We start from the raw sequence: 15,150 nt of genomic DNA, 5'->3' as shown, positions 1-15,150 counted from the left end.
GGTTTGCTGCAGAGCCTCTGCCACAGTGTCGCGCACACTCTGGGAGGGGACAGCGTGATCCCCCCGCCCGACGGGCTGCGAGCGCCCCGTTTTGGACACCTGCAAACCTGACTCTCCTTGCCATGCGCAGGCTCGGCACAGAGGCTCTCCGGCCTCCTCGCCAGGCGCCGCTCCGACACACGGGGGCACTGACGGATTTTCAGAAACAGTTCTAGGAAACTGCTTTTTTTTTTTTTTAACTAATAAGGAAGCAAACAGGTTCTTTTCCTTGCCTTGCCCTGTGCGTCCCCTGACTGAGATAAATGAAAAAACACAAGCTGGCGCCGATTCCCGGGAGGGTGAACGCTGGCCCACACTCTTCCAGTGAAACAAAAGTGTTGGTGGCTTTAAGGTGAGGGGGCGGGTGTTACACTCAGCACCTCTGCCTGCGCGGCAGAGTGATGCAATCCTCAATACGGCTAACGTAACCAAATTGACTTAGCTTAATCGATGCTCAGATCGAGCAGAATTTAGCCCTGGTTTTGCGTGGACTGGCTGAGGCTTTCCAACCCCGTGGTGCTCAGGCACGAGTGAGAGGGACGGAGATGTTGCCTGACCTTTCCAGAAGTACCTGGATACCTCCCTTCAGCCCTCACAATGCCCCAACCCTTGCAGTTATGTCAACAGTCCGATGACAGCAGGATATTGGACAAATCCCGGGTGTTCTTTGCGGTTCAGGAAAATGCAGTCAGGAGAGGCCAGTTGCAGTGACAGCTAGCGCCTGGTGCTTCAGGCAGACACGTTGTACCTCTGCATCCATCAACTTGTTAAGTTCCATTTAAAAACCCATCGTAACTCCCCCAGCTCCCTTCGGCTCTGCCTTCTGCGCTCAGGTTGGGTGGTGATAGGGCTACCAGGGAGCAGAGTCTGGGCAGTGTATTTACTGGGAAGAGAGGCACCGAAATAGCAGGGCACCTACTCCCACTCAACTGCCGCAAAAACGAGACAGGAGCTCCTTCTGAGGGCTCCTTCTCTCCATGCTGTGACACTCACAGTGCCCTGCCCGAGGCAGACGAGCAGGAGCCTTGCCCACATACTGCACCGGAATAAAACCAGGCAGATGCAGCAGTTTTCTCCCCTCGCCCAGTGCTATCCTGAGGATTATATTTGGGAGCTGCCTCGCTCATTTATTACCCGCACTGAGGGCTCGAGTTGCATCTGGGTTGTCCCTGATGCCTTCTCCTTTTGCCTTTAGTGGTCCCGCTGGGATCCAGCCACGTCCTCAGCACCACCTGCTCTAAGAGAGGGCATTTCTTGGAAAATAACAGGGAACAATAGATTTTAAAACACCTGTAACTGAAGACAGGACTAGAGAAAGCAGCTGTAGCAGTGCTGTCTAGAGAGGAGAGCAGATTGCTCCGCAATTAACCTGGACTCTGTTTTCTTACTCTGATACACTTCTCAGTCTATATGAGGAGATGACATAAGTGGATTTCATATAAGCAAGCAAGGTCTGGGGGTTGCAGAATTTCCTTTCCTTTTATAGAATGTTATTTTGTACAAAATGTCATTTTGAATCAACCTGCACAGTTTTAGCTGGTCACTTGTGGTTATGAAAATGCTGCCGCTTTTTTCACGTATTTTATTATATCAATCTTTCCTTTCTCAAAGGACTTCTGTTCCCTGTTGTCCTGGTTTCTGCTGAGATAATTTTCTTCTTAGTAACTGGTGCAGTGCTGTGTGTTGGATTAAGTATGAGAATAATGTTGGAAATACACTGATATTTTAGCTGTTGGTCAGTAGTGCTTACTCTAAATCAAGCACTTTTCAGTTTCCCATGCTCTGCCAGCCAGCAGGTGCACCAGAAGCTGGGAGGGAGAACAGCCAGGACAGCTGACCCAAACTGGACAAAGGGATGCTCCACACCATAAAACATCATTCCCAGTATGTAAACTGGGGGGAGTTACCTGGGAGCCACTGATTGCTGCTTGGGGGTGGGCTGAGCATCAGTCCTTGGATGGTGAGCAATTATACTGTGCAGCACTGGCTTCTCTTGGGTTTTGTCTCTCTCTTCCTCCCAGTTTTATTACTATCATTATATGTTATTATTGTTATTATTATAATTGGAACTATATTTCACTTTATTTCAATTATTGAGCTGTTCTTATCTCAACCCGCAAGTTTTACCTGTTCTTTTCTCCTGATTCTCCTCTCCACCCCACCAAGGAGTGAGGGGAGTGTCCAAGTAACTGCACAGTACTGGGTTGCCAGCTGGGGTTGAACCATGACATCAGTTCAAGAAGACACAGCTATATCAGAGGTACATGGACACTCTCTGTTGACTTCTCTATCAGGTAGGGATCCCCTTTTGCAGAACCAAACTTCTCTTGGGGTGCTCATAAACCTACTGCCCAGTCATTGATCCATGTCTCAGCCATCACACAGGAAATGCCAGTATGATAAGCTCCAGATCCTGGCACACAGTCTGTGAGTTCCCATTTTCTGCAATTTTTTCCCTAAATTCTGCACTCTTCAGAGGAGGCACCTAATCTTCACAAGAGCCTGCAAGGTGTCAATACTTCATGAATAACACAGTAGTGTTAGTAGCTGCCTCCACCCATCCTCTCTATTGTACTGCACAGGCTTAGTACTCCTGCTGACATGAAAATGAGCACCCAGCTGCCCGTGTGCTACTGTGCTACGAGGTAAGCTGCACCTCCACACTCCTGCTTAAGTTTCTCCTTCGCAGGTCAACCCTCCCATCCAACAGTTTGCGTGTACATCCCGCAGTGCCTGGGGAAGGAGCTGCAGCAAGGCTTGGAAAGCAACTGGGGACCACTTGTGTAAGAAGACTTGTGACAGAAGTGTGCAGAGACACCCAGCAGAGCTGATGCTGTAATTCACACATTACCTGAGGCTGAGGCAAGCAAGAGGCTGAATGTGGCTGTCAGCCACATTCCCCATGCCCTGCCACAATCTAATCTTGACACATACAGTGCAGAAACCTCCAGGCCACAGCGCCCAACATCCCAAACCAGCTCCAGAGACATTCAGCAGCTCTGGGGCAGGATGCTGAGACTGTCCTGGGTGAAGAACAACTCCTCCCTCACCCCTCCAGCTACAGCCAAGCAGCTCTGTATGTGCCAGACAAGAATCATTCCCCGTCCTCGACACAGCAGCTCTGGATATTCTCAGTGTAGCTGTATAAACATTATTATTAATTTAATCCTAATGAGTTTTGGCTTCAATACCTCATGGCAGAGACTTTCATGTACTGAGAATAGCCAGTTATTAAATGATTCCTGGATGAGGAAGTACAACATTTATGAGGCTGATACTAACATTAGAATTTCCTCCCTTGTATACTTTGCTGCATTTTTGCCTTCATTAAAAAATGAAATAAAGACACCATTTGAATCATAACACTGAAATTCTAAGCACGCTTTTTCCTTTTAAAGCACTTTCCCCCTGAGGATCTTATTGCTGCCTCCTAATTCTTATTATTTTTCTTCTACACGTAGCAAACCAGGTGGCCAGGTAGGTCTAGAGTTTCTGACCAGATCCATGACAGATGACTGATTGATGACAAACCTCAGTTTCCTCCACTACCTCCATTTCAATGGGAGTACCATTCCCACTAGGGAGGACAGCAGCCTGGTCTGGGAAACAGCCTTATTTCTGTCTGAAACAACCACAGCAAAGTCAAGAGCAGAGACATAGCCTGAGTTTTACACAAAAATTAGCAGGTAATGAAAAATGAGCATGGATGTTATTTTGCAGAGTACAGTCCAGAAAAACACTGGGTAGTCACATGGGTAGTTTACACATGGTTTTGTCTTGCAGTCTTTTGCTGTTGCACCTCTCTCTAGCTCCAGGAAATAATGGGGAATAGTGGACAGTTTATATGCAGTAGGAGTGGAAAAATTACATGTCAACACATCTTTCATATCCACAGACTGGCTTCCAGCCGAATCAGGAGCTGTCAGAGTCTGAAACTGGGCTGCTGAGTTTGCTTGGGTAAAGTTTGGAGGAGAGAGAAGCCAGGGAAAAGGAATAAGCTGCTTCTCAAAGAGGAATGTATTTTTAAAGTATTTAAAAGCATAAAATCCAAATCAGCAAGAAAATTTTCCCAGATAGGGAAAAAAGCAGTCTTCCTAGACTTGTAAACTCTGTTTTCACCTAGATCAGTGAATCTTTGCCAATACTGGGGGTAGCTGTCCCAGTCACTTCACAAAACAAGCCATCATGCTGTCAATAGTAGCCTGGTTAATCCTGCAGATGCAGGTTCTTTGGTTTCATGGGTTATTATCCTTTTTAGGTCTACAGCAGCTGCCCATAGAGTAACACTGTCTTGGGAGAAGGATCAGAAGAGCTGGTTCAAATGTTCTTAGGGGCAGGTTAGTCAGCAGCAGTGCACTTGGCTGCAGAAGTCTCCCAGAATGGCCTGATCCCAGTATCCAGAGCTCTGCAAAACTTGACCACGGCCATTGTGAGTTGCAACCAGTTGGGAAAGCCCTGCACCCCCTCTTCTGGCAGCTCTGACCACAAATCCTGTTATTTGCAAAAATCTGACATTTTTCTTGGAACAGCTTGAAGCTTTTTGCCATTACAGCTGAGTGGCTGTGCCTCCAAGCACCCACAGCAGCAGAGTTCACAGCAACCTTAGCAGCTCCTCTGAGCCTTGTCAAAGGTCCACACTTTCCATTCACCTTTCTAAAAGATGAAAAGAGAGATGTGGTTCCTTGTGTTGTGTGCTAGTAATTTGGCCAGGAGCAGGGAGAGACATTTCCCACTCCTGAGTGTCTTCTCGTTGCTGCAGTTCTGAATCCTAAACTGGGCACCCAGAGAGGCTGACTGTTGCCCACATGGTGTGAACACAGCTCAGCTCCTAGTTTTAAATTGTTACAGTGGCAAAGAACAAAGTCCATACTGGTATCAGTTCTTTTTTTCCCCCATTTTTTTTGTGTCCTTAAGGTTGCAAGGTTGCACACCACTGTTGACTGGTCAAGTGGGTCATAGCACAGAACCTGATCTTACAGTCTGCAGTAACAGGGTGCTTGTCAAGACACTGTCCCCAGCAACACGTTTGCAGGCTGCCTACTCCCTCTGAGAAAAATCAAGTTTATGCACCAGGTGAGTAAGAGGCAGGAGAATCAGGAGACATTTCCCACCTGTCCCTTTTTGTCTCCTGCTTGAGCAGCCCCAGTGACCAGCAGGCTGGCTGGTGACCCTGCTCAGCAGCTGCCTGTCCCATGGCCAAGGCAAGGACCTGGCTCCCAGATGTACTGCTCCATGGGCAGTGCAGGAGATCCCACTCTCAGCTACATGCCAGTTCAAGTTCATATTTCCAAATCTGGTTTTAGAGGACAAACAGGGGTTGAGGCAGTTCACCATGTGGTGGGATCTCACTCCCAAAAAGTCATCAAGGCAGACCTGCATCACGCTCCAAGTGGCAGAGTCCAGCACAGCCACTTGCAACATGCAAGACATTGTTGAGTTCATGGTCTCAGTAACACCTGCAGGATGCCACCTCCACAATTTGAGGCAGGAGGCAGCCCAAGTGCACCCACTCAGGGAGACACAGGTGATGGAGAAGTATCTGAGCCCACTCACTTTCCTTCAGCCTTATCTCAAGCTCATATTGCTACACAAAGCTGCTCTCAGCTCATACTCCCTTCCCTCTGGAGCTCTGGGGCAGCAATCCAGCCACTGGTCAGGATTACTTTTGCTGTTGGTTCTGCTCATGTTCCTTTTGCAATCCCAGATGCATCTTCCTCTCCTTCTTTTGGCCCTGGACAACACCCAAGAGGCTGGAACAGCATTTGCCACAAGCAAGGGATTCAAAATCTCCATCATTTAATGGCTACCTCAGAGAGCCCATCTGTCACTGAGAGAACATAAAATTTCTGGGGTGAAACACAAACACCTGTGTTGTAACCTGCTCCCTACCTCACAGCAGTAAGGGAGTGCTGCTGAAATGATAAACTTTGAAAGGTCAGTCCTTCAGACCACCACTGCTGGGCTAGAGTCAGCCTCTAGGTGATGGGGACAGAAGCCGTTTCTGTGGCTTTGGGATGTTACTTCCAGCATCGGAACCCACATGCCTCACAGTTCACCATATGGTGGCCCAGTGCCAGTCCTGTACCTAACAGCAGCCTGCACAGTGATGGATCTCAAGCAGTGAATTGATGGGTAATAACAAATGATCTGTAGAAAATAATTCAATACTTGAAAAAACTTCACAGAATCTGAAATGAGAAGGCTTGGGAACAAGGCCGGCTCAAGTTCTTATTTCCAAATCTGCTTTTAAACACCAGAAATTATTGGTAACTCAGTGCTGACTCTGGGCTGATTTCACCGTCAGTTTGTGAAGTCTCTGTAAACTAATCTCATTGATCCTCCCCCTGCAAACAAGTGGCTCTTCAACAAAAAACCCCTCATCCCAGCATAAACTCCATTGAAGGATCTCAGTGCCATGACCATGTGCTTTGAGACCATTCACTGAAGGTTGCCACAACTATCTCACTTTTTTCTGAAGCACCTCCAGCACCAGTTCAGAAGAAGTAGTGTATTAGAAGTTCTTCCCCAGATCACCTAGAGAAACAGTTCCAAAGGACCCCCCGGCTCCTGGTGAGGACACAGGGTGGAGGAGGATGCCACGATGGGGACAGGAGGAAGACTATGCAGGGAGCTCCTGAGAGGGGTTTACCTGCCCTCAGCAGTACCCTGCAGGTGAGCAGGACTCCCAGCCTCTTGGTGGGGGGCTGCAAAGATTTCATCCCAAATAAAGCCAGTCACATCAAGGGTTCAGCTCTGAGCAGGGGTAGGGCTCAGCTGCCAAGCTGAGCTTCTAAACTGCTTCCAAAATTTCACAGGGGCAGCAGAAAAAACTGGGAAATGGTGGTGAGGAAGGCAAAGGCAAGCTGGAAAATCACATGCAGGCTGACAGCTCCCCCTTCTCTCCCTGCTGGCACCTTGGCTTGTCCTCACTTATACCCATTTGGGATAAGTGCTGGCTTGGAGGATGAGCAATAGGGCCCCATCGTCCCTGCTTCTCACCCCAAAGATGTTACCTTCACTGACTCTTTAAGACAGTGTAGGGGGAAACCTTGCAGGGAGCCTTCTTGTGGGGAATGTGATGGAAACACGTAGTTCAGACTCAGGGAAAGGCATCCCTAATATGGTCTCAGCTACACTGACTGGCTGGGGGCTCTTGGGGGAGGAATGGAACCCCTTATAAAAGTACCCAGGTCCTCCCACAAAGGCAAACTTCCCTGGACTTTAGCAGAGCTACAGTGAAGCTTGCTTGATATGGGAATTTCATCCACCCTTTGGAGATTATCCAAGCTTTCTTGGGTTTCATATGGCATGAAGTGGTGGCCTGGTCTGTGCATGACCTGGTGGTTGCCAGCAGAGAAAGGCCCCTTGCAAGCAGCACACGGCTCCTGCCAGCATCACTCTGGGAAGGAAACCTGTTGGCATCCCCCTGTTGTGGGCTCCTGCCTTGCTCCCTGCTCTCCTCTCCCTGTCAGCGCAGCAGCAGCACCACATCCTTCAAAGGGTACAGGGCAGTGCCACCACTCCAGCCCCCCCTCACTGCTCCTCTCCATAGCAGAACCCGCAGTAGCTCCTCTTTGCTTTCGCTTCTTACAAATACGCTCAGGTGCCTGTTTACGTGCTACAACCACGCCATCTGCACCCCAAGCAGCCTCCTCGGCGCCAGGAGCCATGGGTGGGAAATTCCCTGACCTGCAGTGCTGACCAGGGCCGGGCCCTATCTGACACAGGTTAGACCCCTGCCCACCGGCGGTAGGGAGGTGGCAGCACTGCGGGGGCCGACCCCTGCAGCTCCAAAGGGGCCGGGCCAGGGCTGGGTCCCACACGAGCTGCGGTGGCTGGGGCACAGACGTCCAGCCCCAGATGTTTCCTCGAGCGCACGTGGAAGACGCTTGGAGGAACACATGTGCCAGACGGCACACTGCTGGGATGTTCACCCCAAAAAGTAGCACAACCACCCCACACGGCCAGCACGAACAAGTCGCAGAAAGGATGTCGCTTTTCTAACAGGTATTCTCCGGCTTATTGGAAAAAAAAAATAAAAAGAATGTTTTACTCATTTAGAGAACAGCTCCCTGCCTTGCTCAGAAATATAAACTCATTATGTGCTGTGTGTCAGCAATCGCACTGCAGTTGCTCGTTCAGAACAGGGCAGCTGGGGGCAAATGCAGCCCCCCGAAATAGCAGCCGGAGTGGAGAGCCAGCCCGGGCAGCCACGGGCTTCGGGAGCAGAAAGAGCCTTGAACAAAACGTCAGCACCATGAAGGCATTTGCTCAGGTCCCACAGAGGACTGTTGGGATGGAAATGCATGGCACACCTTTAAATGGACATAGAATGTGCCATCAGCGGGGTGGGATCTATTTTTAACCCCTCCGAGTCTGCAGATGTGCAAACCCCCTGAGAGCAGCTCTGGGCAGCTAGCGAGAGGCGTGATCAGCCTTTTGGCTACCGGGCTGGGAAATGCCTCTGTAGCCAGAGCTCGTTTATCCCCCAGTGAAGAAGGAGATTAAAGTCTTATCGTGCCCCTTCCTTTGCCTCGGTAGCAAACCGGGCCAGCAGCCGGAGCACACACATACGTGCTAAGCACCACCAACCACTCACCAGCTTTGCAGTTTTCTTTTTGGAAAAGGACTTTCTGGATCTGGGTTATTAACCTCGCCATCCCCCCGGCTCTACCTGTGGGAGGGAGCTGGAAGATATGCTGCTGCAAGGCAAGGAAAAGCTAGACACCCCGGGGAGGGTGAGGCGCATGCCGCTGACCTGCTGGCGGCTGCCGGGGGCAGGACAGCCCTGCGGCAGGGGCTCAGCCCTTCTGTCAGCACCACTGTGAAGCCATCAGGGCTGGATGTCAGCCTTCCTGGCCTGTGGTCTGCCATTGTCCTACACACCCCCGGCCCCTGCTGCGTGGCCAGCAGGCGACACACCCCCGCCAGCCCAAGGCTCCTCCAGCTGTGTAGTTAAACCACCAGCCTACCTTGGCAGGGAGCAGGGTGTGTGTCTGCAGCCCCTCACATCATACAGCATTTTGTAAAATCGACCATCGTGTGTTAAGGGTTCCCTCATCACTTCTTGGGAGGAAATCCAGCTGTTCAGCAAAACCATTACTGATTTAAAATGCAGAAAAGCAAACACTGCAGCCATTTCCCCAAGTCTCTCCAGATTAAAATTTCAATACATTTGTCTCCAGACACCTATTTGTCCCCTCTAGTGCTCTCCATCCTAACCCACTCCAGCAAAGCAGCCGTGTCACAAGGACAGTCACCAAAATGGCCAGCTGCAGTCAAAAAGCAGCTATGGATCTTGCAGCATCCCTACAAGAAGGGTACCTCAGTTCTGCTGTCACATGGCTTGGCATGCAGATTTCGGTTCTCAGAGGATGGGGAGCAAGCAAAACCTGTGCCCAGTGGGAAAAACCCCAGCTTGAAGCACAGCATCCCTCCAAGGCACCAGAAATTATCTTGAGAATGGTTTTGACAAATGGATGCTCTTGAAAAGAACCTGTGCACCACTTGTGAGCTGCTCCCCCAGAGAGTGCTGATATCCGCATATATTGTTTATAATTAATTATCCACTCAGCACGGGCAACCTGTTGGCCCTGGAGAGCTGTGTTAGGCTGACTTTCATCTCCCCAGACTGCTGGTGTGAATCCAGCCTGAACATCCTGTGAATCAGACTTCTCCCTGCAAAAATCCACCATGGTGCCCTGACCCCCTTGTTCCTGCCACCCCACACAAAGTGAGACATCCATGTCCAGGGACAGCACTGTAAGCACCAGCCAGGCTGCTTCAGGAGAAATATGTGCTGGTTTTGCTGCTGAGGGGGCCAAGGGTGGTGTAGGGGGCTGTTTCTGGAGCAGAAAAGGAGCTGGTTGTGGAGCTTGCCAGATCCTGCCCCAGCACTGACATTCACCTGCTGCCCCAGCACCTGCCACTTGCCCTGGATCAGAGATGATGGGCACTGTGAGGAAACTTGGGGCATGCAGAGCTGAAAAAGATTCACTGAGCCAAGCTCACAGGAGAAGCTCATTGAGCAGGGCATTTTGCTAGCAGTGGCTGATGAAGTGGATGGCTCTGCTCCTGAGAGAAGAGACTGGGAGTTTGGCCTGTGCTCCTGGCACTCCCACAGCTGTGTGGGCACCCCTGTCAACCCCACACTCCTGCTCCCCATCCCCTGCAAGACCAGAGAAACATATTCCTCTGGCTATGAAACACTCACTCATTTGTAGTTGTACAGCCCTATGTGACTGCTCCCAAATGCTGTCTGCATGGTGCTCAGACCCACCATCTGCTCCAAAACCTCTTTGGAGGAAGACACTCAGGAACAGTGAATGAACACTATGGCAGTGCTGTGTTGAACAGGAAAGAAAATGGCTTCCTGTGAATTCCTGCAGAGCCAAACCATGTCCAGCAGAAAGCAGTTAGCTCCTGCACACAGAAGGAGGTGTGCAGGAATAAAACCAGTTTCTTCAGTCACTAAAGTCTCAGAAACAGGTGATGCTGTAACCCCACCACTCTGCTTTCCAAGTGTGCTGGTTTCAGCTGGGATAGAGTTAATTTTCTTCATGGTGGCTGGTATGGGGCTGTGTTTTGAATTTGTGCTGAACACAGGGTTGATAATATAGAGATGTTTTTGTTATTGCTGAGCAGGGCTTACACAGAGCCAAGGCCTTTTCTGCTTTTGGTACAGCCCCACTAGTGAGGAAGTTGGGGGAGAATGGGATTCTGGGAGGAGACACAGCCAGGACAGGTGACCCAAACTGACCATATGACATCATGTCAGTATATAAAGCAGGAGGAAGAAGGAGGAAGAGGGGGGATGTTTAGAGTGACGGCATTTGTCTCCCGAAGTAACCATTACCTGTGATGGGGCCCTGCTTCTGCAAAGGCAGACTCTGGATGAACGTGTTTGTCTCACATTCGGCCCTCGTCTCTCGTCTGCCCAGTCCTTTGCAGATGCCCACCATGGAAAAATGACTGACAGGGAAAAAATAAGATCATGCATTCATCCAAACCACCCTTTAAAAACAATTTGCATGTGTTTGTCCCTCCCTTTCCTGCTGTCTGTGAAGAGGAGATGGATAAAACAGGTCAGGACACTTCCTTCTGCCTTTAGTGGCCCAACTGCTGGGCTTCCAGCACAATTTCTACTGCATTCCTCATGTCCCTTTGCCTCATCTCCCCTGTCCTGCACCTACTTGGTAACCACTATGTTATCAGCATTTGGAAACACACTTTATTGCAGCTCCAGCTGGAGCCCTGGGGAGGAGGATGCCACTCCGGAGATGTGTCCCCTCCTGTCCTGCACATCTAAGCCCTGTCAGCACCGAGGCACCCCACAGCCACAGCCAGCTGGCGGGCAGTGACCCGGAAAGGGCTCCCGTGTGTGGCAGGGGCCAGGGCAGATGCTGGCGGGGACCCCCACCGAGACTCCACTCCATAGCTGCAGCAGGGAGCAGCTCCAGCAGCTCCACAGCCCTGCTCCAGGCACTGTGCATAGGGAGAAAACCACTAGCTGATGGGTCTGTTGGCATGCTTCCCTGGAGTAACCTCCCCCTGCTCCTCCATGCATCCTGGAACACCTACTGGGGCTCGGCTCAGACAAACCTTCACTCTACTCTTCTTTCTCTACCTTGTGCCCAGCAGACCGAAGCCATATGTCCCTGCCTCCTGGACATTTTCATGGTGAAGAGGTCAAATAGCACATTTGCTCTGCTCTTCAGAGGACAGTCAGCATGCAGTGGTCTGTCGTGTCCTTTCTAACTTCCCTTCCTCCTCTGAATTATTCCCTGGTTCCCACACTATGCTGCTAGAATCCCCTCCGCAATTTGAAAGGCTTATTTAGCGAGTCAGATATAGCAAGGCATGACTTTATAAATAGAGAGGGGCATGGTTGGGGACTGTGCAACATGACTCACAAGTCAAACTGCCAGTGAAGAACTTATCAGACACTTGCTTTAAGTATTCATTTAGCAATACCAAACCCTCCTTACAGTTACACCTACTGAATAAAAACACCCTTCCCATATGCAGTCAGTATATTTATATTACTTTCTCCTAAACTACTCTGAAGCCACTTACCATTATGCTGGTAAGAGATAAACCAGAGTCAGAAAGAAAAATACCTCCTCGGAGCTTGAGCCTGCCCTCACTCCCAGCACTGCAACTCAGCACTCTTTCCCAGCACAAAGTCAATGGTATGATGATTATGTCATAAAACATTATCTCCTTTAATGTTTTTCTTTTTTCCACCCATGTATGTTATTCAAAACTACATCAAAACTACAACTCCTACAGAATGCCTGTGGTCCAGACTTGAGTCTTACTGCATTTCAGTTTTCTTCTCTACCTTCATTGGCTCAACTGATCCTTAAGTCACACAGATTCTTTCACAGAAAATGGAGAAAAGTAGATGTGAATTATGAAATGAACAAAAAAATCTCTACAGAACAGGCAACTGATTCAATGCATATATCTTACACTTTCCATGGCCTCAAGTCATGCCAGGTTCTGGACCTACAGCAGCAAAATTATTCCTTCTTCCTCCCTTCTGCTTCCTCCCGTGATTGCTTTTACTGCTATAGTTTTGTTTCTTAATCTGGGACCTGATCATTCAAGCGCTTAACCAAATCTGCTGTTTCCCCCTCAGCTTCAGTGGGGATGAATCAACTCCAGCCTGTCTGCATTGCAGCAAAGGGCATCTGAGACTGGGTACATGGGCTGAAACCTTGCAGCAATGCTGAAATAGAGCCAATCTAACATGCACTAAGAGTAGAAATGAGTACTGAGTGTAATGTCACTACAGCACCCCAGGAGCCTTCTCCATTACTTCTGCACTGAAGAACATCCCAGATGCCTTCTCTTTACGTGGCTATGCCTCCATCCCAGTATTTGTCCTGTCCTTGCCCAAACCCCCCTGCCCAGGCATGAGCCCTCCCCCTGCCATCTGCTGACCTTGCAATATTTTCCATGTTGTTCTTTTCTCTCCCCTTTTTATTTTTAAACGGTGATGTACATTCAGCAGGTGCACTCCCTGCTCTGCCCGCAGTCCTGCTGCAGCCTTTGCCACAGGAAGCTGCAACTGTTGAAGAAACCAAGCACCTCCAGTTTGGGCAGAGCTACACCTGGTTTCTGGATTCTGATCAAGATCAAGACAGAATTTACATCAGCTTTCTGTCAAACAATTGCTTTTCCACCCAGGAACTTGTGCAGCAGGCACTAAAAAAAATAAAGCAAGATATCAGCAGAGCCTAAGCACCTCAAGGATTACGTTACACCCTTTTTAGGTTGACTTTGGAATTCAGCTCCAAGTTCCACTTTATACCATATTTTGCTGTCTAAGCAGAACCAAGCTTCTTTATTAACCTGTCTGGCATTTAACCCATCAAATGTGAACAGAAGAACGATAACACCTTGACCATGCAGTCTTGGCCACAATGGGCTGTCTTCAGTGGACTAACAAAAATTAAGGAAAGAGGGAATGAATCTCAGAGGAGAAGGTCTCAAATCAATCACCATGTTTCTCCTAAAACGTTTATCCCAAGAAATATTGCTCATATTCTCCCTGACCTGTTTTGAACACTGTAAATCTCCTAAATTTGCCACTTCTATTAGGTTTGAAGAATAACCTTATCACACAGGGCTCTTGGAGGCCAAATATGGAGCCATCACACCCAAGACAAGGACAGAAACCGCTGGTGGTTTGGATTCCTGGTGGGAACAGCTTGTGAGGAAGTGGGAGGTCTGGGCGCTCAGCAAGGCAAAGGACTTGCAGGAGGCACAGCCAGAGATTCCCAGAACCACCTGTGGCTACTGCAGCCTCCAGCTTGTGGCTGCAATTGGAAAATGTTCAGATTTCAAGACTTTCTCTGGTATTTGTGCCAGGAAACTGGGCTGCATGACTTTCAGAGCTAAATTTAGGATCACAAGTATTTCACATTCCCCAAACACCTTCTATGACAACATCTCAAAACCCTTCATGGGCATTAGCTATTCCTCTTTATCTTCCTTTGAGATGGAAAATAGAAAAGGCACTTTGCTGGCAACAAACAGAGCCCTGAGTGTTGACTTGTTCATGGTCACAGAGGAAAACTGTGATGGAGGCTTGGTATGGGAAAGGAGAAAGAAGAAAGAAAACCAACTTTCCAATGTAAACTGCTTGATTCCTGCAGTTACAGAAACATGGTCTGTCAGTGCTGCTGAGATTAGATAGGAATAACACCATCACTACTTCAAAATGATTGGGATAAGGGATTTCTGGTAGCTCTTAGTTGATTTGGGTTTTTTTTCTGGTGTTGGGGATAAAGGGGTTCCAGGAGAAGAGATCCTTATAGAGAAAATACCCTGCCTTTGCAAAAGTGCCTCAGTCCCCACACACCACTCCGAAAAACTTGTGGCAAGAAAGTGGACAGCTTTAGCACCTGGACCTCTTAATCTTCAGCGTGGAACATAGTGCAGGACGGGCAGAGCTCCCCACTGTGCCCTTTGGTTGAGCTCTGTAGGCAGGTAGCCCAGTGGCAGCATAGCTCAATGCTAGCAAACTCAAAACCGTTTAGACTCTTATACCTCTGTTATTGTAACTATTTTTTGTAATTATTGTTGCTAAAGGGAATTTAAAATCCTTACAGAAGCCGATACAGTTGCCCTGGGAAACCTTGTTGGCTTCTTTCGTGTTGATCTGCTTCAGATCTCCTCCTGCTCGCATGGTCCCTCCCTGTGCAAGCAGCCTTCTCCCTGCCGCCACAGGGAGGTTTGTGAAGGGCAGGAGTGCTCTGTTCTGCACGGCTGGCAGTGCTCTCCTTCTTGCTTTGCTCTGGCCTCCAGCCCTTCCTCCGCTCTCTGGCTGTCCCCTTCCCAATACTGACCTACCCAGCGCAACACCAGCAGTTCAGCACTGGCCACCATAAACAGCAATGTAAACTCATTGTATTTTGCACTCAAACAGATTAGATGGTGTCTGTGTCTAGGGGGTTTGAGGAGCCCGTGGTGTGGGATGCAGGGTCACTGTCCAGTAGTCACCGTCAACCTGCCCATGGGAGCACCCTTGTCCCTGCCTGCATGCACCAGGCACCAGGGCAGCTCTTCCCCTGGGACAAGAATAGAGCTACATCCATACAG

This window comes from Coloeus monedula (genome assembly GCF_965178545.1).
Source record: "Coloeus monedula genome assembly, chromosome: 2".
Taxonomy (NCBI): Eukaryota; Metazoa; Chordata; class Aves; order Passeriformes; family Corvidae; genus Coloeus; species Coloeus monedula.
This window is presented reverse-complemented; position numbering follows the sequence as displayed.